Source organism: Lissotriton vulgaris, chromosome 11 (assembly GCF_964263255.1).
Source record: "Lissotriton vulgaris chromosome 11, aLisVul1.2, whole genome shotgun sequence".
In the NCBI taxonomy this organism is placed as follows: domain Eukaryota; kingdom Metazoa; phylum Chordata; class Amphibia; order Caudata; family Salamandridae; genus Lissotriton; species Lissotriton vulgaris.
In genome coordinates this window covers 923917981-923945266 of record NC_141699.1, presented here as the reverse complement: position 1 = coordinate 923945266, position 27286 = coordinate 923917981, and positions in this window count along the sequence as shown.

Genomic DNA, 27286 nt, shown 5'->3' with positions numbered 1-27286 from the left:
AAGGCAATGTCTGTTATGTTATGTTATGTTAGATCAATTTCTATAGCGCACAGCTGCCCCAGCAAAGGGGCGTCCCGGCGCTTTAGCAGAGAAGAAGAAGCAGCCATCAGAAGGTAGCGAGCAGCAGAAGCGGAGTAAAACAATTATATCCTGCGTGTGTACAGATAGGTCTTAATCGCCTTCCTAAATGAAAGAAGGTCATTGAGCGCTCGGATGTGGGTCGGCAACGAGTTCCCCAATTTTGCCACCAGGTAGCAGAAAGAGCGGCCTCCAGCTCTACAATGTTTAAAATGGGGCACAGTGACCAGGCCCTGCCCCTCAGACCGCAGGCTACGAGATGGAACGTAAGGGGTCAACAGGTTCTCCAGCATAGTGGGGGTGGCCTGTTTTAGAATTTTGAAGGAAAGACACAGCGTCTTAAATTGTATCCTTTGAGCCATTGGAAGCCAGTGCAGCTTCCGGATGGTCTCCTTGGCCGAGCAAAACCTCGGAAGGCCCACTAAGGCCCAAGCAGCTGCATTCTGAATGCGCTGCATCCGGATGACTTCGGCTTTATTTGCCCCCAGAAGAAGGGAGCTAGCATAATCCAGACGGGACAATATAGTAGCCTGAATTATCATCTGCCTGGTAGAAGCATCAAAGAATTTTAAAATAGGTTTGATGCCACGTAAAATACCGAAGCAGGTGGCCGTCACTTTTTTAGTGTGGCTAGTGAAACTGAGCTCAGGGTCTATCCAGACCCCTAAATTTTTTACCTCAGTTATAGGTATAGGTGTCTTGCCCAAGATCGTTGGCCACCATGGGTCCCCCCACAGTTCACTGTTCTTGCCTACTATCAGGACAACAGTTTTATTAGCTGGAGAGGTGGGGTTAGGTAGATACCAGATTTCTGAGGCATGTTTGTGGTGGGACCTCACATTGAGGAGGATGCATTTGAGCCTTTGGTGTGCACTGTTGGTCGGTGAGAGGAGCTGGTGAGTCGGCGTGGCAGAAGGTACAGGTGACTTGGTATCCAGGGTTGAGGGTGACAAGGGTGCTGGTGTCATAGTGGTGGAGTGTCTGAGAGGCAGGTACCCTGATGCTGCGTGCGGTCCAGGCGCGGACAGACGGAGACTGGCTTGCCTTTGGTGAGCCTTCAGTGCACCAGTGGAGCACCCACTGCATGCGACCACACTCCAACTCTGTAATGTGATTCCAATCCTAGAAATTGATTTTACCGAACAGCTAGGATTGAACATTGATGAAGAGCTATTTGTCCACCTATGAGTGTAAGCTGTCATAAATAGAAGCTGCTGGTTGAGAGATCATATTGACTTTTTAAATCTAAATTCAAAGGGAATGTTTTTACATATGTAATGCTTATTATTTGTTTTGTTTACAGGAGGACAAGTTGCTATGAAGAGCAGTACGGAAAACGATGTAATGGCCAAATATAGAGACTACTTCTACCAGTGAGTCACATCAACAATGCCGGTTTGATTATTTATAAGTTGTTTGATGTCTTTACTACAGGACTTAAGTAATGTGAGTATAGAACTGTGAATGTAATGTAGTACTTAGGGGGTAAAGATTGACAGGGTGTCAGAATGAAACAACACTATCCCACTTGGGAAAGATTCTGACATTAGTGAAAATTAATTCAAGAGGGAGCCCCAAGAATGTTTTGATGAACAAAATATATGTAGGCCAAATTATTTCCTAAGTTCTAAAACAGTATTGAGATCAAAATGAATGCTATGCACCAATATATTATTATTTTTTAATTGTAATTTTATTTCAAACAATGACAGGAATTTTGCAATGAAAATAAAGGAACTAAGCTAAATTATACTTTGAAGGTCAATGTTAGAAGGATTCAGATGTGGTTTTGGGCAGTCGACTTACTATAATTATAAAAGCCCACTAGGGCAGGATTAGAGAACATGGTAAAAAATGGCCCCCATGCTAGTCTGTACGAGGATATCTAATAAATAAATTGTAATTCTGACAATTATCCATAAAGGGTAATTTTAATGTAATTAATAAATGCCAATTGCTACATGCACACAAATTATCAATTGCGAGAAAAAGTTATTAAGAAATGTGTAAAAATGAAAAAATTTGTAAAATCACGTATAGTAGACCACTCCAAGATGGCAAGTGATTACCGGTTTTCTTTAGTTCTTCTGTAATGTTTACATTTGTTTGGTTAAAAGAAACATAATGACGCATGGTCAACATCGTGGCCAAGGTGCGTGTGAGCACTGAAACACATTGGTGCTAATGCCTTGGCCAAAGCCAGTGAATTAAACACTTTTTACTGGCACAGGAGTGCCGTGGAGTCCATTCATTTGGGTGGAACCATTTACAGATATTGAAATTTACAGCGTATGGCAAAGCGCTGTAAGCTTGCAGCACTGGCGATAAGGCTGCTGGACAGTAACTCACCAAACACAGAGGATATATATTTATATATATATTACCTATTGGCGGTCGCCAGTAGGTATATATAGTTAGGACCTAGCTACCATAGGAAATTCCGAACATTCTATTGGGAATAACTTTAGCGCAGATTGAGGGATCTGCCTGTCATTTTTCTTAAATTTGCCTTGCTGCGCTCCGCTCCTTCCCTGAAAGGGGGGGGTTCTTCAAGCGGGGGGCCGAGAAAAAAGGGGGTCCCAAAACGTGTTTTCCCCATGTTAATTTCCATAGTGACATTCTGAGAAGGCTACAGCTCGAACGGCTGAACGGAATTATACCAGATTTGGCAAAATGGTAGGGACTGGTATGCAGCAGTGCCTTTTGTATTAACGGTGTAAATCCCTCCAGTAGTTCTTGAGAAAATGGAATTTGAAATTTTTCAAATGGCATTTTCTATGGGACCTTTAGACACGGCTACAGCCCGAACGGCTGAACTGAATTACACCAAACTTGGCAAAATGGTAGGGACAGGTATGCAGTAGTGCCTCTTCTATATTTGGTGAAAATCCCTACAGTAGTTGTTGAGAAAATAAATTTGAGCAAATTATATATCTATATGCGCTCAACATTGTATTGGGAATAACTTTGGCGACGATTGAGGAATCTGTGTGTAATTTTCCAGAGTTTTGTCCAGCTCTGCTCCGCTCCTTCCCTGAAAGTTTTGGGGGGATTCGTCAAGCGGGGGCCGAAAGGGGGGTCCCAAAACGTGTTTACCCCATGTTAATTTCCATAGGGACCTTTAGACACGGCTACAGCCCGAACGGCTGAATGGAATTACACCAAACTTGGCAAAATGGTAGGGCCTGGTATGCAGATGTGCCTTTGCTATGTGTGGTGAAAATCCCTCCAGTAGTTCTTGAGAAAATTGAATTTGAAATTTTTCAAATGGCACTTTCTATGGGACCTTTAGACACGGCTACAGCCCGAACGGCTGCACGGAATTTCACAAAACTTGGCAAAATGATAGGGACAGGTATGCAGTAGTGCCTTTTCTATATTTGGTGAAAATCCCTCCAGTAGTTGTTGAGAAAATTGAATTTGATCAAATTATATATCTATATGTGCTCACCGTATGCGCACCATAGGTGTACGGTACACGTACGGTGCGCGTACCCTTACGTGCGCGAGCGAGTTTCTGATTGGCTGGCAGTCGACTGTCAACATTCCAAACTGTCCAAACCAGGAAGTGTTGGCCACCATCTTGTTTTTCAGGAGAACTAAGGCACAAGAGAGCCCAAAACAAGAGTGGAAAACACGAAAGGGGGGCAGGGTAGAGACCCCCCAACCCTCTAGACCTTCTCAGGGGGTCCAAAAAGGACCCCCAAGGGCAAAAAAAAAATATTGCGGGGTACGCACACCGTACCGTGCGCGTGCCCCGCGATTTAAAAAAAATACATTTTTTTTTGCACTTCGTGGTCCTTCTGGGACCCTCTGAGAAGGGCTAGGGGGTCAAGGGGTCTCAACCCTGCCCCCTTTTTGCATTTTCCACACTTGTTTTGTGCTCTCTTGTGCCTCACTTCTCCTGAGAAACAAGATGGCTGCTCAGGTGGTCCCAGAAGGATAATAACATATATAAACGTTATCCGCTAATAGAATTAATATTTACAAAACCTTTGAAATTTATTGAAAAAAAATATAGGTTTCCCGCCTGATATAGTTAGAAATTAGCATTTAAAAAACCTTGCAAATTCACTGAAAAAAACATAGGTTTCAAGCCTTATATAGTTAGGAATTAGCATTTTGAAAACCTTGCAAATTCACTTAAAAAACATAGGTTTCAAGCCTTATATAGTTAGGAATTAGCATTTAAAAAACCTTGCAAATTCAATTAAAAAACCATAGGTTTCAGGACTTATATAGTTAGGAATTAGCATTTAAAAAACCTTGCAAATTCACCTAAAAACCATAGGTTTCAGGCCTTATATAGTTAGGAATTAGCATTTTAAAAACCTTGCAAATTCACTTAAAAAACCATAGGTTTCAGGCCTTATATAGTTAGGAATTAGCATTTAAAAATCCATTGAAATTGCTCCTATATAGTTAGTTGCGCACCCGCAATCCACTGCTGATGATGTCACATATTACATCATTCATGACATGGTCAGTGACATCACTGATGACATCTCAAATGACATCACTGATGACATCACTGATGACATCTCATTTGACATCACTGATCACATCACTGATGATATCATTCATGTGATAATACGATGCACCTCCTCACACTCTAATATAACCTTTGATACACCCAGTGTTGAATACAGACTACCATTCTTGAAACCATTGACACACCAATACCAGTTACTACATAAGCACTCACTGATTCCTAGGTCTACACACACATTCACTCATTCACCCATAGAATCACTCATACAAACAGTCACTCATCAATACAACACTATCATATGCACTCATACACCTATACAGACACTCACACACTGCCACTCATCCATGGAGTTACTCACACACCTAGTCAGTCATGCAAAGAATCAATCACAATTCCATTTCCTCAACTATACAGTTATTCACACAACACCTTACTTTTTCAAACATATACTAACACATACTTACTCTCTTATACACTCACTGATACAACTACACATGATCCATATAGCCACTTGCACATTCACTGGCTCTCATGTATAGTCATTTATATATGCCAACTCTCACATGCACTGTGTTTTACATATGTACTTACTTGCACATGTAGCACTGAGATATCCATTCACTCACCAACACACCCATGCACACAGTCAACCGCCCATATAGCTGTTTCCACATGCACTCTTGAACTCATACACCTAGTGAATCAACTGCTCACACATCTATGCACAGAGTCACACACCTCCCAGCCACCCACACACACACTCAGTCTCCCATTCAAATACTTGGGCAACCAATCAATAACCCATATAGCCACTCATATAGCTACTGATCATCACATGCAGCAGCTTACATAACAACAAACATACTGATGCACACATTCAGACAGTTTAGTCCCTAACTCATGCATTTAGTAAGACACATTTAATCACTCACTCATACAGTCAGTCACGCACCTACTAAATCCTTCATCCAGACACTTATACATCCACTCATTCTTCAATATGTAAAACATATTTAAACTTTACAGAAACACAGTCACTGGATGATGTCATCAGTGATGTCATCAGTGATGTCAAATGAGATGTCATCAGTGATGTCATTTGAGATGTCATCAGTGATGTCACTGACCATGTCATGAATGATGTAATATGTGACATCATCAGCAGTGGATTGCGGGTGCGCGAAATATAGTTATTACAACTAACTATATAGGAGCAATTTCAATGGTTTTTTAAATGCTAATTCCTAACTATATAAGGCCTGAAACCTATGGTTTTTTAAGTGAATATATATATATATATATATATATATATATATATATATATATATATATACACTCCACGTTTGTCAGGAAGAACCACTGCCACCAGAACAGAGGACGCACCGGCAATACACGGGTCTCCAGGCACGGTCCAAACAATTCACCACAATCCTTGGAACAAGGAAGTCGACGCCATCTCTTTACATCAAAATCAGTTTAATGTCAGCCGATAATGTTAGACGCGTTTCGCCTGCCCAGCAGGCTTGCTCACTAACAATTTTATAAAGTTTTGTCAGCCATTTTAAACTCATTCAACACCCAAATCATGTGATACATAGAGCACGAAGACAGACTCATAGTTTTTCCTGTCACACTTGAAGTTTGAATTTCACGAACCATAACATTTCATTATGCTATGTTAAATGACAATCTTCTCGATAATTACAAAAAGCGGTTCATTCTAAAGACAGCAGTGTAAATATGACAATTTTTCTTAAACCCGTATTGACACATTTAGAAAAGCGGCGGCCGCCAATGAATTAGAACGGCACATATGCAGGTCCACATATGTAATATACATCAGCAATTTACAGAGTTTATCCCCAGTGGACAAATAGCAAATATACTCAATTAATAAAGTATATTAGTTATTCATGATTGCTGCATTGCAGAACCTTAGCACCTAGCAGACATTTGCTGTATTGCATTTTAATAATTTGTCTACAAGCCGCTGCACACATTATTGTCGAAATTTCATTATTGCCACTACTTAGCCCAGCTGGGCAAATCTCAGATTGTTCTTACATCCTAATTGAAATCCGCTTTTACTGTCATATAGAGTGCTCCTAAAAAAGTGGATTAAAAACAGCTAAAAACAGAACCGGATACAGCAATACTCAGTTCTTTCTATCTACAGGTGAGTGTGCAGGTCATCTTCCATATTGAGGCCTTCGGGGGTCTTAGAATTAAGTTTGATGATATAATTGGATTCTAATCTTCTCAATCTCTTTACTCGATCCCCACGTCTCACACTCGCCACAACTGTATCGATCACAAAATACGACAAGCCTTTTAATGTCTTTTCCATGGTACTGCTCGAAATGACGGGCTACGGGGTAGGATTTATCCCCATTTTTAATAGCCCTCAGATGCTGCAGCACTCTGTTGTGTACCGGGAGAGTTGTGCTGCCAACATACTTCAAGTCACAGGGACATTGAAGTACGTACACAGCAAACTCTGTTTTGCACGTAAAGTGACCTCTTATCCTTTCCACACTTCTTGACAGACCCATCAAATATGTTGAAGTATTTTTGCCATGGATGCATGCCTTACATTTCGTACATTTACGGAATCCTTCCCTGCTTATTAACCAAGAAGACCCACCCATTATCTTGCTCGTTGAAGGCAACATATTGCTTACTAGTGCTGGTTTAAGAGAACCTGCCTTTCTGAATGTCATTTGTGGTTTTCTTGAAGCTTTTTTACTCAGGATTGGATCATTAGCTATTATATGCCAGTGTCTTTGAATGATGTTCCTTAGTTTATTGTGTTGAGCATTATAGGAAGTAATCATTCTGCATGGATTTTGATCTTCCTTTTGATGTTGTTGTTTTCAATTCTTACTGGGATTGAACAGTATCTCTTCTCTTGATTTACTTCTAGCCTTCCGTATAGCATCTTCTATACAATGATGGGAAAAGCCTCTGGACGCAAAACGACGTCTTCAGCATGTAAATTCATTATTCACATCTTTGCCTTCACTACAATTTCTCATGGCTCTGAGGCATTCACCGTACGGACTGCTTCTGACTAGACTTTTAGGATGGAAACTACTTGCATGGAGCAATGTGTTTCCATCCGTAGGTTTCCGGTACAGTTTGGTTTTCAATTTCCCACCCTGCAAAAAAATAGTCAAATCAAGAAAATTAACCTCAGTAGAACTAACAGTACTTGTGAATTTCAAGTTCAAGTCATTTTTTTGGATTTCCTTAATGAAATCATTTGCACTTATTTCAGTTCCTTTCCATACACCGAAAAGATCGTCTATATAACGACTCCAGTGTATTATATTTTGTTGCTACTCTTTGTGCCACACTGCTTGGACCACCTGCTCCTCCCACCAGCCTATATGCAAATTAGCATAGCTGGGGGCAAAGCAGGTGCCCATCGCAGTGCCACACACTTGCTGGAACAGCTCGTTGTTGAAAAGGAAAACATTATTTTCCAGGCATGTCTTCACCATAGTCAATAGCATTTGGGTGTGGTACCAAAGTTCTACTGGTCAATTTCCTAGATAGTGTTTAGTGGCGTTAACACCATCTTTATGACCAATGCTGGTATACAAGGTGTCATCAGTGATGTCATCAGTGATGTCACTGACCATGTCATGAATGATGTAATATGTGACATCATCAGCAGTGGGTTGAGGGCGCGTGAGTTATACTTAGTACAACTAACTATAACCGAGGAATTTCAATTGTTTTGCATGAGTGAAATGTCCAGCTAACTATAACACCCCTAAAACCTATGTTTTTTTCAGTGAATTTCTAAGGTTTTTTAAATGATAATTCCTAACTATAACCTGCCTGAAACCTATGTTTTTTTCAGTAAATTTTTAAGGTTTTTTAAATGATAATTCCTAACTATAACCTGCCTGAAACCTATGGGTTTTTCAGTGAATTTCTAAGGTTTTTTAAATGACAATTCCTAACTATAACCTGCCAGAAAAATATGGTTTTTTCAGTGTATTTCAAAGTTTTTTTAAATGCTAATTTCTAACTACAATATCCCTATAACCTAAAGTGTTTGTTAAGTAAAATTTAAAAACACGTGTATACTTTTTATGGTAAAAACAAACTTAACAGTAGTGTTTTATAACTTATAATTATACCTCCTGGTTTTATGGTATTTATTTTTGGGACATTTCCATCTGTATTTATCCATATGTTTTAAAAATAATTGTATGCGAATTTACCCATATATATTTCGGGTTTTGAAAAAAAAAAGAGTCTGAAATTACTACATTTCCACATTTATGTTACTGATAAATATGCACTCATGGCTGAAAGACTGACCGTTTTCACTCATGTAAACACTCTTAGATGATAAACTATACACAACCTTCATATTAAAACGTGCAAGTTTTCTTATACCAGAATATATATTGCTCTTTAAGGCTCTTTACTAAAAGTCTTTTATTGTTTTTACCCTTTCACTTTTAGAACGACAGACCAGTTGGCCTACTACTCATCATTGACAGCATTTACAAACGCTCAAAAAATAACCCAATTTCCCTATTTATCCACACTTAAAAAAATACAAAGAGGAAAATAAATGCTTTTCTGTTTGTATTTATCTGTAGAAATCAGTAAAAACATAAATCATAGAGCGCTACTTATAATTTAAGAATATTTTCAACTTAATTAGCAGTAATTAACATATAAGTGTGGTAAAATTATGACGCAGCACCTAGAATACCTGACTTTCAAGAACAGCGTTCACAGTTCAATTCCAAAGTCCATCAGCATCTTAGCCCACCACTATCTCACTGTAGGTAACACCTTGCTTAATCTTCCCAATGCCCCAAGAGCCGGCACACCTTTCCATGGGTAGCTTTACGCTTTATAAATGCTGGCATTTTTTTTATTAAAAAGCATAGTGATAACAAATAATAATACATTTTTTTTCTTCTATTGTAAACAATATATTTTTTTTATATCTTCTATTTAGATGTTTTTAATCATGAGAATGCAAAGGACACAGTTTACCGGGTAACACTTTTTGAACTCTCCAACATATGAAGATAATAAGGAAATTATACGTATTACTATGGAAATCGAAACCTTTACAGCTTCACAGTTTGTAACTTTTCCCAACACGTGCGCAAGTAAAACAGTTAAAACGTGAGCACGTGTAAACTGTAAAACATGACATCTACATAGGCGGAGCCGAACCTTCCTTTTGTAGACTACTAAACAACCAAAAACTATATAAACCACATCTATTGTGTGATTAGTTTTGTTTTCGTGAGTTATTTCTGTGTCGCCAATCTGTGATGCAGGTTCCCTGTTCTAGCATCGGATTCTTGTTTTGCGTCAACAAACATATTCCGGAGTTGTGAGTTGTTTCATTATGGCATAGTAGATAGCTATAATTTGTGGCTATTTGTCAATATTTAAACATTTATATCTAGAAAAAAGTGTTATTGCATGTTTTTCCCTTTTTCTCTGTAAAGTCAGCAGCTTGTTTTCAGAAACAGATAGATTACAACAAACATTGCTTTTTTTCTGGCTCCTTTCAGCTTATATATTGTGACTTTCTATTTTATAATATTGACACTGTACTTCACTTCAGATGTGTTGGTGACCCGTAAGCGCAAACCCTAACCATTTACAATCAACGTCACCACCTTCCAGTTGTTAGTGTGTTTTCCCCTAGGGATAATATACAGTTAATATGTATATTATAAAATTAACAGTTATGCTGATCTCAGTGCAGCTCATGACCCGTTGTCACAAAGAGTAAAGATACATAAGCAACGTCACCAGCTTCTGGTTTTTAGTCTGTACCCCCCTTTTGATCATATAATGTGAATATATATATATATTAATTTTCACAGTCATGATCTCAGAGGAGTTTATGACCCGTCACCACGAAGATCAAACTTTTTGACCTCCCGGAGAAAAGAAGCTCAAAAATTATTACCGCTCGAAAGTATTTAGGTATGGATGTTCTGTTAAATATATAACTTTATTTTCCTTTTCTTTTTACTGTACCAATGGTATCAATCGTTATATTACAGAAGAGGAATAGGAGATTTTTTCGGCGCCATCTGTAATACAGCTTACGAAACATTAGAACGTACTTGATCAGATATTTTTTTAGGAAGCATATTTGAGGAAATTGCAGAATAAAAATATAGCTTTCATACATACTTTGTTACTTTAAATATTTGATAAACCCTACATTTCTGAATTTTATTTTCTAATTTCTATTCTTCTCATTTGTGGTTCCTATTCACCTTCTCCCTAAAGATTATATAGGACCAGTTCTGTATATTATAATAGTACTATCCTATATATTCTTAAGTGAGTATGTGATTTGTTAGTGGAACAGTGTACAACCTATTAGCACTACAACAGAATGTTCCTGAATTCTACAGAATACAAATTTGAAAAAATAATTATGCATACATTTCTATGTAATATGAAGTCACTAGTATTTAACTGTTTTTTACTTGTTCTCCTGACCTCAGATAATGTAGTGCAGGAGTGTTTGTTGTAGCACTTCTATTTTATTTTATCTAAAAGTATCTGATGCCCTCTTACATTATCAAGAATATGGGACAACACTTTTACAAACTATAGCAGAAAAAAGGAGGGTATGGCCACGCTTAACTGATATTTTATGAAATTCCATTTTTAATTGTCACCTCTTTCATATATACAGCGTCAGTTTCTGAAGAAAGTTTATTTGAATTTGCTAAATAAAAACTGTTTCAAACCTAGAACGAAATTTTTGCTGCGCAACCACACCTCCCCATCAGAAACGTTAACACCAGATTATAAGTAAATAGTGCTCCTGGGAAGTATCCCACCAGCAAACTTGATAAAAAAACACCACAAGATACTGTCATTTTTCCGCCGTGATTTGTACACCACACAGCAAATATATAAATGGCCCTTAAAACATATAAAAACAATTTTTACCTTCATAATCCCTGTCCACCACCTTGTGACCACTGTACAGAGTTAATAATGTGTATACTCTCCCCTCTACTACTTTCTTTTCCCATACTCCTTTGGAAGTGCGTCACAAAATCACTGACAACAGTGAACCGTTCCCACCCAATAAGGAGCAAACTTGTGCTCTAAACACTTTTGCCAATAAAATGTCCATGTTTTTCCGCATAGGAGGAAGGAATGACTGCCAAAAGGTATACTTTTAATGCTTAATAGCCAATGAAAATTAAGCTTCGTAAGGTCCCGTTTGGAGCACGTTACCCAATGAAATGTTCCTAATACTCAGCAAAGAGGGAAGGAATCACTGACAACACTTCTGCTTTCAACAGTTTACAACTAATCCACATTAAGCTTGGGAAAGTCCTCCTTGGAGCAGGTCAGCAAATCAGATGTCCCTCCTACTCTGCTAGCGGAAGTGAATGGCTGGCAACACTTCTACTTTCAATAGTTTGCAACCAACCAACATAAAGCTCAGGAGAGTCCTCCTTACGACATGTAAGCCAATTAGGTGTCCTTGCTACTCTCCAGAGCAGAAGTGAATTGCAGAAAACACTTCTACTTTGAATAGTTCGCACCCAATGAACATTAAGCTTGTTGTTGGAACACCATAGTCAATTAAATGTTAAATTTGTTCCACGCACACATACAGAACACTCCGTCCTACATATTAATACATTTCTTGTAACAAAGTGACTCTATCCGTAACAAAAGTGAACACTGCCTAATAAATCAACATTATTCACATTATATTAAAGAAAATCTGCAATAAGCCGCATTGTTGTTTTCCCGATATAATTTACACAGCCTACTGCACCCTCCTCCCAACATGAGTCAATCCCCGGGACTGTGGGGGCCCCAGCAAACCCCCACTATTATTTTTATTATATTTTCCACTCACTTCTTCTACAACTAACGGTTCCTATGGAAAAAATGTAAAACTCCAGCACAGTAACTGTTTCGATTACCAACATTGTGTGGTGAAGTTCTAACCTCTGTGCTCCACTTAACTGTTCCATGAATAGTTACTATGGTAACAGGCAGTAAGCAGTTTGGGGGTAGGGTTGAAGTACTGGGTGTACAGAAACCGTTATATTTACCAAGGATCCTTTACATAACAGAAAGGAAAGCGAAGTAAGACAGAACACTGTACAGCAGATTTACAAGCCCATTGAGCCACTTTTGGTTCACTTTTCCCATCTTAAAAATGATGCAACAGTAACACAGTGAACTTGTAAATCTGCCCCTATGCACATTACGAGCAAAAGTACACAACTCAATTCTTTATCGATCACAATTAGACAGTGTTGCTTCACGATTCACAATGCACTTCAATAAATACTTTGTGCCTATTTAAATGGGAGACGGGATTGTCAACATTACACAACTTAGGGGCATATTTACAAACACGGCGTTAAAATTGTAGTCGCTTTAACGGCAGCAAACTACAACAAAAACAGCAAAAATGGACTTCAAAATCCTTTGTTATCTTACCGGAAGATTTTTTCAACATTGCTGTTTGCTATGCAAGAGTGAGGGCTAACCCCCGGGGCTATAAAATAAATGGTGCCTACCCCCGGGACACTGCTTTTTCCTATGAGACCTCCCATAGCAAAGTTTGTTTGGATTTTGAAAGAGAGAGCCGGAAAATCTGTACTCTCTTTCAAAATCCAAACTAGATTGCTTTTTCACATGCATGTTAGAATCTCCCCATGTGGAAAAGCAATGCCGGCTCACGAAGGACGCGGGGAGCCGGCGGGACCGTGAGGGCATTTTGGCTCCCCACACGGTCCACAACATTTTTTATAAGACCCAGGGCATGAGGTATTAGAAATTACTGATAGGGGCTATTTTTATTTTTTTATTTTTTAAAAACCTTTATTGTGCAATATCAGCAAACATTTATGGGCCTACAACCATCCGGCCGGCCTCGACGTCAGTTTAAGCACTTATGCAAGTTATACAGTGACTCAGCAGTACCTCAATGTAAAATAGCGAGCATTCCGAATTACACTGAAGATTTATCAGACTGCTGAGAAACAGGGGGAATTAAGGTTCATTTTTAAATTTTTAAGGTAAATTTTAAAGTTTAGAAAATAAGAAGGATCAGAGTCCATACAGTCCACCGAAGGCACAGAGTGGGTAATGCATACCACAGGATATCGAACGAGCAGAAAAACATAATCGGATTAGCGGCACAAAGATACATATAGAGGGATAAAAAAAAAAAAAAACAACACATATTATGTTTCGTGCCAGTCATTACCCACCCCATACCGAGCCTCCCTGCTGACCCAAAAGAAGAAAGAAGAAAGATAAAAAGAACTAAGAAAAGGAGAGAGAAGAAATAAAGGCCCATAGGAACTTAAAACGGACAAAACAAACCCCCCCTCCAACCCCCACCCTACACACATGCAGAGGCTACGGCCTACCCCCCCTAGCAGTGTGCCTGTCGCCCAGGAAAGAGTACCCGAAATATAGATACAGAAATGAGAAAGAAAGGAAGAAAAAGGAATCATATAAAACCGGAGGAGGGCCATCCATATATGCTCCCGGTCTCCCCTACCACGAATGTATTCTCCACCCCAGGAGCAAAAGTCAACAACAGCAAGCAATGGATACGGTAATGAATGGAGAGAGTTATCACATACTGCGCAGCTAAATGTGTCATAGGAACATTCCAACCCGATCCTCCGCCAGCCAAGTAAACATCAATCGTGAAAGGGAACCACTTAGCCCTGGCCTGTTCGTGTGAGTCCCCCTAGGTATGGCCACTGAGTAAAGCCCGTCCCATCCAACACAAAGGAACAAAATGTCCACGCAAGGCAGAGGAGCGGCATGCAAATACAAAATGGACGTCGCCAGTCACCAATAGATCCATCTTCACTGACGATCACCACCCCCAGTTCCGTCCGATGACACGCAGTCCACAGCAAGGAAAGTAGGGCATGAAAGGAGGAGGCAGTCACGGGAGCCAACAGCTGCAAAAACATTGTCCGGGCCAATAGTGGCGATACAATGGACGAAGTCTCAGTCCTCAGCTGAGAGAGGAATCCTTCAGCGTAGCAGTAGCTGACGGACGGCTGTCCGCAGGCACTAACGCAGTTCGGGATAATCCGTTCCCCTCCGCACTCATGTGGAAACATAGTAGCCTCCTCAGGGACAGGCAGAGGCAAATCGTCGCACACCTGGGAGCAATCCAACCGTAATCGCCCCAGTGTGAGCGCAATGTCGTCAAGCTTCCTTCCCAACTCTCGGGAACCATCCTTCCACTCAGATCGTAGGTCACCAAGAGCAGCAAGAACGGCGCCACAGGACAGCGCAGGCTGTAGTCCCCACATCACAGCATTACGAGGTGATTCGCGCTCCCCATCACACAGCTCATCGATAGGCAGGTTGATGCACTCCATCCCGTTCAGGAAGCCATCAGGCGTTTCCACCTTTGTGTACATTTGTCTCTACTGATCACTCGATCATTGTTGTTTGGGTCTGTGATTTTGGTGAAACTGCATTTATTTCTCGAGGCATTTGGATTTAAACTGCATTTATTTCTCGACGCATTTGGGTTTCTGCTGCCCCTGTCTGCCTTTCCCCTTTGACCCTCCATTTTGTTGTTATCATCCCCTGGCCCACCCCTCATCCACACTACCGCCTCCCTGCTGCCCCTCCCACGCTCCGCCCCCTCCACTGTCCATTTATGTCAGATGGTCCCACGCGCAGCGTCCACGCGCTTCGGCCGCGCCGAAGGTGCGCCAAAGGTAAGCCCGTCTACGCCCGTCCGCGCCTGGACCGCGCCCAGCGCCAGACCCCCTGCCCCTCGCGCTGCCCAGCCCCCCCGCGTTACCTACGATGCCGCCACCCTCCTAGCCCTTAACCCCGGTCGCGCCCCCAACTGCGTCCAAGCCGCTCCTGGACGCATCCATGGACCGTTCTCTTGCCTCTCCTGCAAATTTAGCGGCACCGACAACATCTCCGCTACGACCACACCACAGATTCCCGACCCCAACCACCTAGAATGCATCCTTCTCAACACCCGCTCGGTCCACAGGCACGCCATTGACCTTTGGAACCTACTAGACACCATCTCTCCTGACGTCGCCTTCCTAACGGAAACATGGATGAACGCTTCCTCCGCCCCTGACATCGCCATCGCTATCCCTGATGACTATAAGATCACACGCAAGGACCGCACCGACCATACAGGAGGTGGAATCGCTATCGTCCATAAGAAATCCATCCGCATCTCAACCAGCTCCGACGCCAACCTCGCTAACTCCGAACACCTTCACTTCCAGATCCACATCGACCCCAAGACCACACTCAGAGGCACCCTCCTCTACAGACCACCAGGACCACGCGCAAAATTCAGTGAAGACATCACAGACTTCATCACCCCACACGCGCTCCCCTCCAAAGACTACATCCTTCTGGGAGACCTCAACTTTCACCTTGAAAAGATCAACGACCGCAACACCGCCACCCTCTTAGACAACCTCGCCAACCTCGGACTTAAACAACTGGTCACTTCCCCCACCCACATCGCAGGTCACACTCTCGACCCCATCTTCACCTCCAGCAACCATGTCTCCTTCAGCCACACTACGGATCTCCTCTGGACTGACCACAGCTGCGTTCACTTCACCTACAACAAGCCGAAACCCAGCATCCACCTCCAACCAACTCTACAAAGAAACTGGAACAAAATCACCACAGAGCAGATCTCCACATCACTACTTCAAACCTCCCCAGCCCCCTCTTCTAACGCCAACGAAGCCGCCTCCAACCTCACCCTTTGGTTATCCAACACCGCCGACACCTTAGCACCACTGAAAAAACGTCAACACAAACTTGGCATCAAGAAGGCCTCATGGTTCAACGACGACCTCAAGAAATCCAAGAAACTGTGCCGCTCCCTTGAAAAGGCCTGGAAAAAAGACCCATCCACCAGCAACAAGGACGCCTTCAAAAGCGCCATCCGTACTCACCACCAACTGATCCGAAAAGCCAAGAAAACAGCATTCAAAGATCGACTTGACAACAACGCCCCCAACAGCAAGGAACTTTTCAACATCGTCAAGGAATTTTCCAACCCCTCGGCCAACTCCAACGACATCACCCCCTCTCAAACCCTCTGCGATTCCCTAGCCTCTTTTTTCCACAACAAGATTGCTGACATCCACAACAGCTTTGACAACCAACCCGGAAGCCAACCCACCCTACCATCAGCTGACCACCTTCCCCCCGTTAACACCCTTAACGCCTGGAACCCAATCTCCACTGAGGACACCATCCGCCTGATGAATTCCATCCACTCTGGATCCCCCACAGATCCATGCCCCCACCACATCTTCAACAAAGCAGACTCCGTCATAGCTCCGCACCTCCGAGACGTCATCAACTGCTCCTTCAACTCCGCTACCTTCCCAGAAGATTGGAAACACGCTGAACTCACCGCCCTTCTGAAAAAACCAACAGCAGACCCCACCGAACTCAAAAACTACCGCCCCATCTCGCTTCTTCCATTCCCGGCCAAAGTCATCGAGAAAGCTGTCAACAACCAGCTCGCCGCCTTCCTCGAAGCCAACAAATCACTCGACCCCTCACAATCTGGCTTCCGAGCCAAACACAGCACTGAAACCGCCCTCATCGCAGCAACAGACGACATTCGAACTCTACTGGACAATGGAGACACAGTCGCCCTCATCCTCCTCGACCTCTCTGCAGCCTTCGACACAGTCTGCCACAGCACCCTTTTACAACGCCTCAGAAACATCGGAATCCAAGGAAAGGCACTGGAATGGATCACCTCGTTCCTCACCGGAAGAACCCAGAGAGTCCGCCTCCCACCATTCAAGTCCGAGGCCTCTGAAATCATCTGCGGCGTACCACAAGGATCCTCACTCAGTCCCACCCTCTTCAACGTATACATGAGCCCCCTCGCGGCCATCGCCCGCCAACACAACCTCAACATCATCTCTTACGCGGATGACACTCAACTGATCCTATCTCTCACCAAGGACCCCAGCACCGCTAAAACTAACCTACACGAAGGAATGAAAGAAGTCGCCGAATGGATGAAACAAAGCCGTCTGAAACTGAACTCAGACAAAACAGAAGTCCTCATCTTAGGTAAATCCCCCTCTGCATGGGACGACTCCTGGTGGCCGGAAGCCCTCGGAAATGCACCCATCCCGACAGACCACGCACGGAACCTTGGCGTCATCCTGGATTCTTCACTCTCAATGAACAGACAAGTCAGCGCCGTATCCTCTTCCTGCTTTAACATTCTTCGCATGCTCAGAAAAACATTTCGCTGGATCCCCTCCGAAACAAGGAAAACAGTCACCCACGCTCTGGTCACGAGCCGACTGGACTACGGAAACACCCTCTACGCAGGTACCACCGCTAAACTCCAGAAGAAACTACAACGAATCCAAAACGCCTCAGCCAGGCTCATATTAGACATCCCACGCAACGAACACATCTCTGGTCACCTTAAAGACCTCCACTGGCTACCCGTCAATAAGAGGATCACTTTCCGACTGCTTACCCACGCACACAAATCACTCTACGACATCGGACCAGATTGCCTCAACTCTCGACTATCCTTCTACACCCCCTCCCGCCAACTTCGCTCTTCCAGCCAAGCCTTCGCCACTGTACCTCGCATCAACAAGACCACCATGGGAGGCAGATCCTTCTCATACCTGGCTGCCAAAACATGGAGCTCACTCCCCGCTTACCTTCGCCTCACCCAGAATCACCTAGCGTTCAGAAAGCAGCTTAAAACGTGGATATTTGACAAATAATCCACCTCCCCTTCCTAGGCGCCTTGAAACCCTCTGGGTATGTAGTGCGCTATATAAATGTTATGACTTGACTTGACTTGACCTTGTAGGGAGAATGATGGTGAAACTGGGGCGAGGTCAGCCCGGGCAAGCTACAGTTCGAATTACCAAGGCCTTCAAGGCACACATCTAAGGAGCGGTCTTTGGTAATGGCCATCCCCTCTCCGACTCAGGGCTAGGGCAAATTCGGGAGCGGCCCGCTAAAACCGGGCAAGTTCGAAAATGGGGTCGATACAGCTCACCTCCAGCGTTTCGCAAATGATTAGTGTTCCCAGTGAGCCCCCACCTCGAGGATGCACTCCGGTCGCGTATTGTGACAAGCAGCGCTCCGGCAGAGAAATTCTGTTCCTTTTCCCCTTCGATAGTCAATGCGTCCCGAAGGACCAGCTCCGCCCAGGCCCAGCTGGCCGCTGTTGATCAATTAGCACCCGGCCGTGTTTAGCAGCGGAGGTCCCGGCTCCATGGTCGTTGAGGCCGCCAACCAACTTCGTGGATATCTCCGGTTACAAGGCAGGCAGAGACGTTGGGATAACGCGAGTGATGACAGTGCGCATACACCGGCACCCCGCTGCAGCGCAACCCCAGGATAATGACCAGTATTCCAGTGCGGGGCTCGGAGGCTTGCGGAGCCGGGAGCCTACGCTTCCACTCCGATCGCCATCTTGGCTCCTCCCCTCAGGGGCTATTTTTTTTATGGTAAAATTAGAAGTCGCACACCCAGCGCGGCGCTCAGTGAGGCCCCATGGTGTGCACGCGCATGATGCACAACTCATAAGCCTTTGAAGTACACAGGCATGCATACACTTCAGTTGGTGCGCAGCCCCCCTCCCAGCACTGCCTTGTTACTCTCGGCAGCCGTGACTCCCTAAACACTTTTTAATAAATTAGTGGGCCCTGGAGGTCCTTCTGGGACCCCCTAAGCAGGTCTAGAGGGCCAACGTATTTCTACCCTGCCCCCTTTCTACGTTTTGCACACTTGTTCCACTGACTTCTTCACCCTCACTTCTACCGAGGCACAAAATGGCTGCCAACATTTCCTAGTTTCAAATGTTGACAGCCACTTGATAGCCAATTAGCAATCAGCGCATGATCGGAAGGGTGCGCTTATGTTACACTCACGGTGCGCTCATAGTCCACGGACACTCACACATTCACTGGCTCTTATGCACAGTTATTTATATATGTCAACTTTCACATGTACTGTGTTTTACATATGTACTTACTTTGACATGTAGCACTGAGATATCCACTCACTCACCAATACACTCATGCACACAGTCAACTGCCCATACAGCTGTTTCCACATGCACTTTTGAACCCATACATCTAGTGAATCAACTGCTCACACATCTATGCACAGAGTCATACACCTCCCAGCCACCCACACACACACTCAGTCTCCCATACAAATACTTGGGCAACCAACCAATAACCCATATAGTTACTCATATAGCTCCTGATCAACACATGCAGCAGTTTACAGAACAACAGACATAATGATGCACAAATTAAGACAGTTTAGTCACTAACCCATGCACTCAGTGAGACACATTTAATCACTCACTCATACAGTCAGTCATGCACCTACTAAATCCTTCATCCAGACACTTATACATCCACTCATTCTTCAATATGTAAGACATATTTTAACTCTACAGAAACATACAGTCACTGGATGTTGTCATCAGTGATGTCATCAGTGATGTCACTGACCATGTCATGAATGATGTAATATGTGATAACACTTTTCATTGGTTTAGAACATTTTTTTCCCCAAATGATGAAAGCCCCACCTTTTTTCCTCACTCTGACTTTCATTTTTATGAGAGAAAGACCTTTTTTCAATACCATAGAAATGGCTTCAATGATTGCTGCAGCTGGTGGACCCCAACCACCACCACAACCTCCTAGGAAGAGAGGACCACCTCCTCAGGTCATCCTACAACAAGAGGAGGAAGAAGAGGAAGAGGAGCAAGGGACAGGGAGGTTTTTACCTGAAGAGCCTAGGAGGTCCCATGTTAAAGAGAGTTATATTTGGCAAATTTTTTTCAATACCCCCGGAACAAAAAAAGGTAAATGCCCGGTATGTTACCTGCCTGATTTGTAAAGATAAACTGTCCAGAGGAACAGACAAGAAATACAGTTATGGTAATTATACCATGCATCGCCATATGGAAAGGTGGCACCCTATAAATTACAGTGCTGCACAACTACGTGATCTGGTGGATAACCCCCGACCTGTGGCCAGTACATCCACCAATGAAGAGGCAGTGACGGGACCAGAGGCGAGGGAGATGGTCCCAAATATTCAAATGAAATTTGGCAGTGTGAAGCATGTATGCATTTTTTGTGGCCAACTCATTTTCTTCAGAGAGAGCAGCATACACTTAATTAATAAAGCAATTGACAATCATAAATGTGCAAAACGCCCCAGGAAATAAATTATCTTTTTTTTTTGTTGCTCCTGTTGAGCCCTTCATAATGAATCATTTTTGTTTCTCCCCCCCATAAAAAAAACAAAAAAAATATAAAACCGTTCAAAAAATACAAAAAAAATAAAAATGTTCAGAAAAATAATAAAAAAAAATATAAAACAACAAAAATAATTTTAAAAAAAGTTCTTTTCAGAACTACCTCTCCTTTATAAGAAATTGCTAGAATGTTTAGCACTCTGACAACCTCTATTTCTTTCGGTTCGCGCGCCGGTACGCGAACCGGGAGCGAACTCAAATTTTTTATTTTTTTAAAAAAAAGAAGAGTAAGTAAACTGAGAGTAATGTTAAAAGAAAGACAGTTAGAGGGAGTAACACAGAGATACTGTTTAAAGAGGGACTGAGAACAGGAGTGGAAAAAGTAGAGTAAAAAAAGTAATAGAAAAAAGAATGAGGGAAGTAGCAAAGGCAGGAAACTGAGGGTTGAAGAAATGAAGCAGTGGAACTAATAAAAGTTAGATGTAAAAGAGATGTAACAGAATGAGTACTAAACACTTACCTTATAATTATCGTTAACTTAGTCACGTGTTATTTTTATACTTTCAATCTGTGAATGAGAGAACAAAAATTTTAAAATTGATAGAAAGTAGTAAAAGATGAGTGAGCATGAGACAAGATGAGTACATATTAAAAATCACAATTCAAAGTACAGAATTAATTATACATATTAAATGGTTTATTTTTGCTGTTCTCAGAATATATCAAATTTCACTGAAAACAGTGAGTTGAAGGTATTCATCATATAACAGCGGGGAAAAAAAAACACAATCAAACTGATTGTGTTTAAAAAACCCATATAATATTATCAATCAGAACTCCTCAAAAGTAACTTACTTTCCATGACGTCAAAGGATGTCCTATGAACAGCTTATACTCTGTTGTGCTGTTATTATTTTCTGCCCGCCACTTTCTGAAAGATAAGCTCTATTGTTTTAAGAAAAATGAGACATACAAAGCAATTTAAAACAGCACACTAAATTACAACAACACCTAGAATCATTATAATCCTGTTACCTACCCTAAATTCTCACTTCTGAAAACAAGTCAAAAGGCAACATTGCTTCATAGTCAAATTCTAATCATTGCCGAAAGACCAGCCTTTTTAAAATTTCGAATAAGCTGTGTAATATCTTGAAGTTGTTAAAGGACCATCATGTCATATAATAGCTGCAGTTACAAATGTTCTTCCTGAAATCGACGACTGTGCAGACAAAACATTTTTAATTAGACTTGACAACTTATTTACATCCGGTTTATATAGTTGGAATTGTAAAATGACATTTCACCGATAAGTTTCTATAAATAATGTAGACAGCATTACAGACTTACATCACCTCTACTCCTTCTTTTGATCTGCTGCTTGAATTAGCTTATAAACACAAAGAGTTTTCGCTCTGTACTACACTTATCCACAAGGCCATATAGAGCAGGAGCTATTAGAACCTCTTGAAATTCCTCTGAACAAATCCCGAGATTCCTTCCCTAAAAGTTTGGTTGTAAGAACACCAGGTAAGAATTTTGAAGGTGAAAAGGCAATCTTTTTTTGAAAGTTAAAACAGAATCATTGCAGAATGACCAGCCGTTTCCAGATTTTAAATAAGCTGTGTAATGTCCTGAAGTTGTTGAAGGACCGTCATGATATATAATTGCTGTAGTTACAAAAGTCCTTCCTGATATTGACAACTGTGAAGCCACAAAATTTTTCATGAAAGTTGTCAATTTAGTTCCATCAGACCTACATCGTTGGAAGATTAAAATGACATACTGGCCATAACTTCGTATAATTAACGTGGACAGCATTGCAGACTTACATTGGCTACACTCCATGTTTTGATCGGCTGCTTTTACTAGCTTATTGAAGGATACTGATTTACTGTCAGGCAAAGTTAAATATATAAATCTTTCTGAGTCTACACTAGTAGTACTTGATAGCCTACAGTTCTTGCAATCATTCTGCCATTGATAAGAAAGGCCAAACAGATAATCTACATCTACACCTTCATCTTGCAATACATCAAGCATATACATTAAAAACTCCTGATAATCCTGCTGAATATTTTGAGAGAATTGCGTTTGACCTGAACATTTGTCTAACAGATTACGAATTTCAGACACACTTTCTACTCTTGTTCTATCAGCGCTACATTTCTCTAACACAGAATTCAACAAACAGCATAAACTTTGTTCCGAATTGATCACAATCTGTTCTTTTAAAGTGTCTAGTGAAAAGACAACATTAACCACTACATTAGCATAGCAGTTGACACCAGAACTATTTTCAAATGGAAAACCAACAACATCTTCAACAGAATTCATTTTCTTTCTGCTTACAATTTTCGGTTCATCGACTTTTGGTCTTTTTGCGACAACCTCCCTACTATTACTGATATTTCTTCGTTTCCGGCCTACCACACGTTTCTCAAACAAAGGATATTGAGGCAAATGTGGCGCATACTCTCTTCTTAACCTATTGTATTCCTTAACACAATCTAGATCCGCACAAATGTTTGTGACATCACAGTCAATCAAGTACAATCCCGATAAAGTTCTGACTCGTGACAATGCTACATAAGCCATACCCTCTTTGAATACAGAACTGCCAATATTCACTAAAGCAGTGTCTACACTTAAACCTTTGCGATTCATGGATTGTCACTGCATATGCCAAGCAAACAGGAAACTGCTTACGGCGAACATATAAGTCTTTTACAAGCAAAAACCTAGCTGTGCAACGACCAATTAGCTGTACTTCCTCAATGCCATCAAATTTAATTTTTAAAAATTAAATTCCATCTCTATTTCTGTATTTCTCAAAATCAACAACATTACCCATTGATCCATTTACCAGACCTCTTTCAACATGTAAATTCCTTCTCAAAATGATACGGCAATTTAAGCACACATTCAGAGTCTTTTCAAAACCAGCAGTTTTAGATATAGTCTTCTCTAATTAATCCAATTTAGATTTCAAATTCTCAGACAAAATAATTGTTGCTCCCATATGCTCTATTCTGTCAATAGCTTCCAGTTTCACAATCTCTTGGTTTTCTAAATTCAACATTTTGTTGTTGAAGATGGAACATTCTGCAAGAGTTGGCATCAAACATATTCCAGATTTCTTCTCAGTAATTTTCTGAAAAATATCCTCTGGCAGAACGTCTTCTTCTGGATACAAATTTGTCAGTAATGGTGCATGTAAAGCTTCTTTCGAACGCTCAGTCACTTTCCCAATTCTAACATCTTGTAAAATATTCTTGTAATCTTCATCCTTCGCCTGACGCATATTTTCACGCAGCTCAGCATAATTGAAGTTTAACCATATGTTAACGTTGCCAATGCTCCCTAGGCACTTCCTGGTATCTTCATGCGTAAGCAGTTTAAACACTGGTTGTTCTTTCACTGGTATCAGCTGCAGAAGATCACCGAAAACAATGATGTGTTTGCCACCAAATAACACATCATACTCTGTTTTAAGAACTTCCTGCATTCTCAAATGCACAAAGGCAAGCATGACATTGGAAACCATGCTTACTTCGTCAATGATAAGAAGTTTCATCTTCTTCAGGACTCTAGATACTTCACAACAAGCATCTCCAGATAACTTGTGGTATTGTAATTTGTTATCATGCTCCACTGGCAGCATCAGTAGCCGATGCAAAGTAATACCTTTAATATTATGTGCTGCCAGTCCAGTTGGAGCGGTCACAACACAAGACAGCGATGACTCAGTCCTTTTCTGCAGATAACATGAAATTGTTTTAATGAGGAAACTTTTTCCAGTTCCTGCTTCTCCACTCACGTACAGTCTGACAGGCTTCAACGACGTACATGAGCACTCTTTCTTCTCCTGACTTAATCCATGCTCAATTTGTTTGGTAACTTCGTCATATATTTTCCTCTGCTCAACGTTGAGTTGTCTTTCCAAATCTTCTAAGTTAACCGCATCCTCCTGAGCATGTGCCATGGCTCTTTCCACTTCAATCATGGCAGTGGCAGCTTTATTTACAATAACTGGTTCTCCTATTGGATCCTGACTAAATGAAACAGAACTCTGACTGTCCTGAGAACTGTCTCTAGCAATCTCAGCTGCAATTGTTGCTTCCTGCTCGATTTCTGCATTCAACAGGACATTCTATGGACTCCTTGGCTGCATTGAAAGAGTCTTCGTAACAGAGGAAATCTCCAAGCACTTCCTCTTCTGCACGCCAAGGCTTGAAAAGTTGCAAAAGAGCTAAATAGAAAAACTCTTTTCTTTCTGGAGATTAGCAATTCAATTTTCGATGATTTACCAATTGACATTTTCTTTGCTTGACCAGACATCCCTCACTTCCATGGTCAGCATACACTCCTTTATAAATATCTTCTTTGATGTTCCTCTTGAAAATGTAATTTTGTAGAACCTCATACAGACAAACATTCTCCAGGTGACTGCTTCTATTTGGATAATATGTATCCAACACGTTGGTCTTCAAAATATCTGTACTGCTTGGCTCCTTCTCCGCCAAATACTCAATTTCCCCTACAGGTTTCAGTACTCGATTACGAGTTGCAGCAAGACCAAGACTCGCCCAAATGATACTCCTAGATTTGGCATAGAGACTTGCTGAAGATAACCGGTCAGAACATTCGTAAGCTCCGGTTTCTCGATGCGACATCTTCAGACTGAAACTGTACAACTTCTTGCTGAGGCTCTTTTCATGAGAAATATCCTCCCACATATCCTTCAGTTCTGTCTTTTCTTTTTTTGTGATGTAAGACGTCACATACCGAGCCACAGCCATACGGTTGTCAGCCACAAACTGTATATCCATGTTAGCATTTCACATGGACAAAATCACTGGGTTGTAGTCGTTAATGTACTTAGACTCTTCGTTTCTTTTCAAATTGTATGTGTTTTTGGGTGATTTCCTCGTCACATTATGTCGCAGCGAAGACATCAAATTGTTCACTCTTCCTTTAGATATCACCAATCGTGGAAATGCAAAACGACATTTGGTGTAGTACTTGTCCTTGTTTCTGAATTTACGACGACAATACTTTCCACAACGATGGCTTTGAAACCGTAAAACTTGTTCTCTTAGACTTTTATCTTCCTTTGTCTTTGGAACAGCACATGTAGAATACTGTTCTATGAAACTCATCACTAAGTCATCCGGATCTGTTCCAAATTTGGGTGCATCTTTGATTCATAGCAGCATATGTATATGAGGAGCACCTCTTGCTTGATACTCCTTTCTCCAGAAGAAATCCAACACCTCTCCAAGAGGTGGATTTTTCTTGTTCGTGATGAAAGACATCATAGCTTCAAATTTATGATTAAAGTACCTGCATACATTCACTGGATCCAAAGAGCACAGTTCTCCGGGTGTCTTGAATTCAATATTTTCAATGTTTCCATTTGCCTCTCGTAGAAATTCAAGTAAGTCTTCCCAGCCATACTCAGCACAGCTGAGAGTGAGGAACCAAGTAGAAGTTCCTAAGTTCCTCAGCATACATTTTAAGTCACCATGACGACGATACCAATACTCATTAGTACCACGCTGACATGCCATGAGATTAATCAGGTGAGAATCCAAAATACTGTCTTGCACATTGACTTTATCCATAAAGTCCCTTGCCGAGATATTTCGCAGTTGTACACCACTTTTCAAGATGTGGTTCACTGCATAAGACAGTCCAGACAGATCACTTTCAAACAGTAGATGAAATAAATAGGGAATACATTGACGAAACCTAGGATCTTCTGCATACAATCGTAAAGTCCGGTATTCTGAAGCAGGAATTTGATCAGGTCGCTCATCATATCGTCCTCCTCGACCTGTGGGAAATAACTGTGGGAAACACCGAGCTTCCAAACTTTCCTCCCAAACACTAATGGGACTCCCTTTGGCTTGTTTCATTTGAAACAACTCAATAGCATTCCCCATGACTTCCTTGGAATGCAAAGGATGAACACTATAATGTTCATATATTTCTTCATTTTTAGAGGTTTCTACTTTCTCAATTTGCCCAGCACACAATTCGCTGTCCTCTTCTTCACTTACTTCCTCTTCTGCAGCACATACATTCTTGTAGTACTCATTATTTTTTATCAAATACAATGTTGCCTTTTTGACTTTCCTAACATCCACTAAATCTTGCCAGATTTTCTTCCTCTTTGTCGGAACCCCATTAACTAGGATAACTAGAGGTTCCTCTTCCACTTTCTCTACTCCAATTGTATTATTGTTTTTCTTCAAATCTAAAGGCAAATAAACAACTCTTTCCTTTAATCCTCTCTGTAAATCTGATGGAGGCAATTTCCCTGTCTTTGGCTCCATTCGTACAATAGCCTGAAAGGGATGGACACTTTGAATCAAAATAGATTCACAAGTATT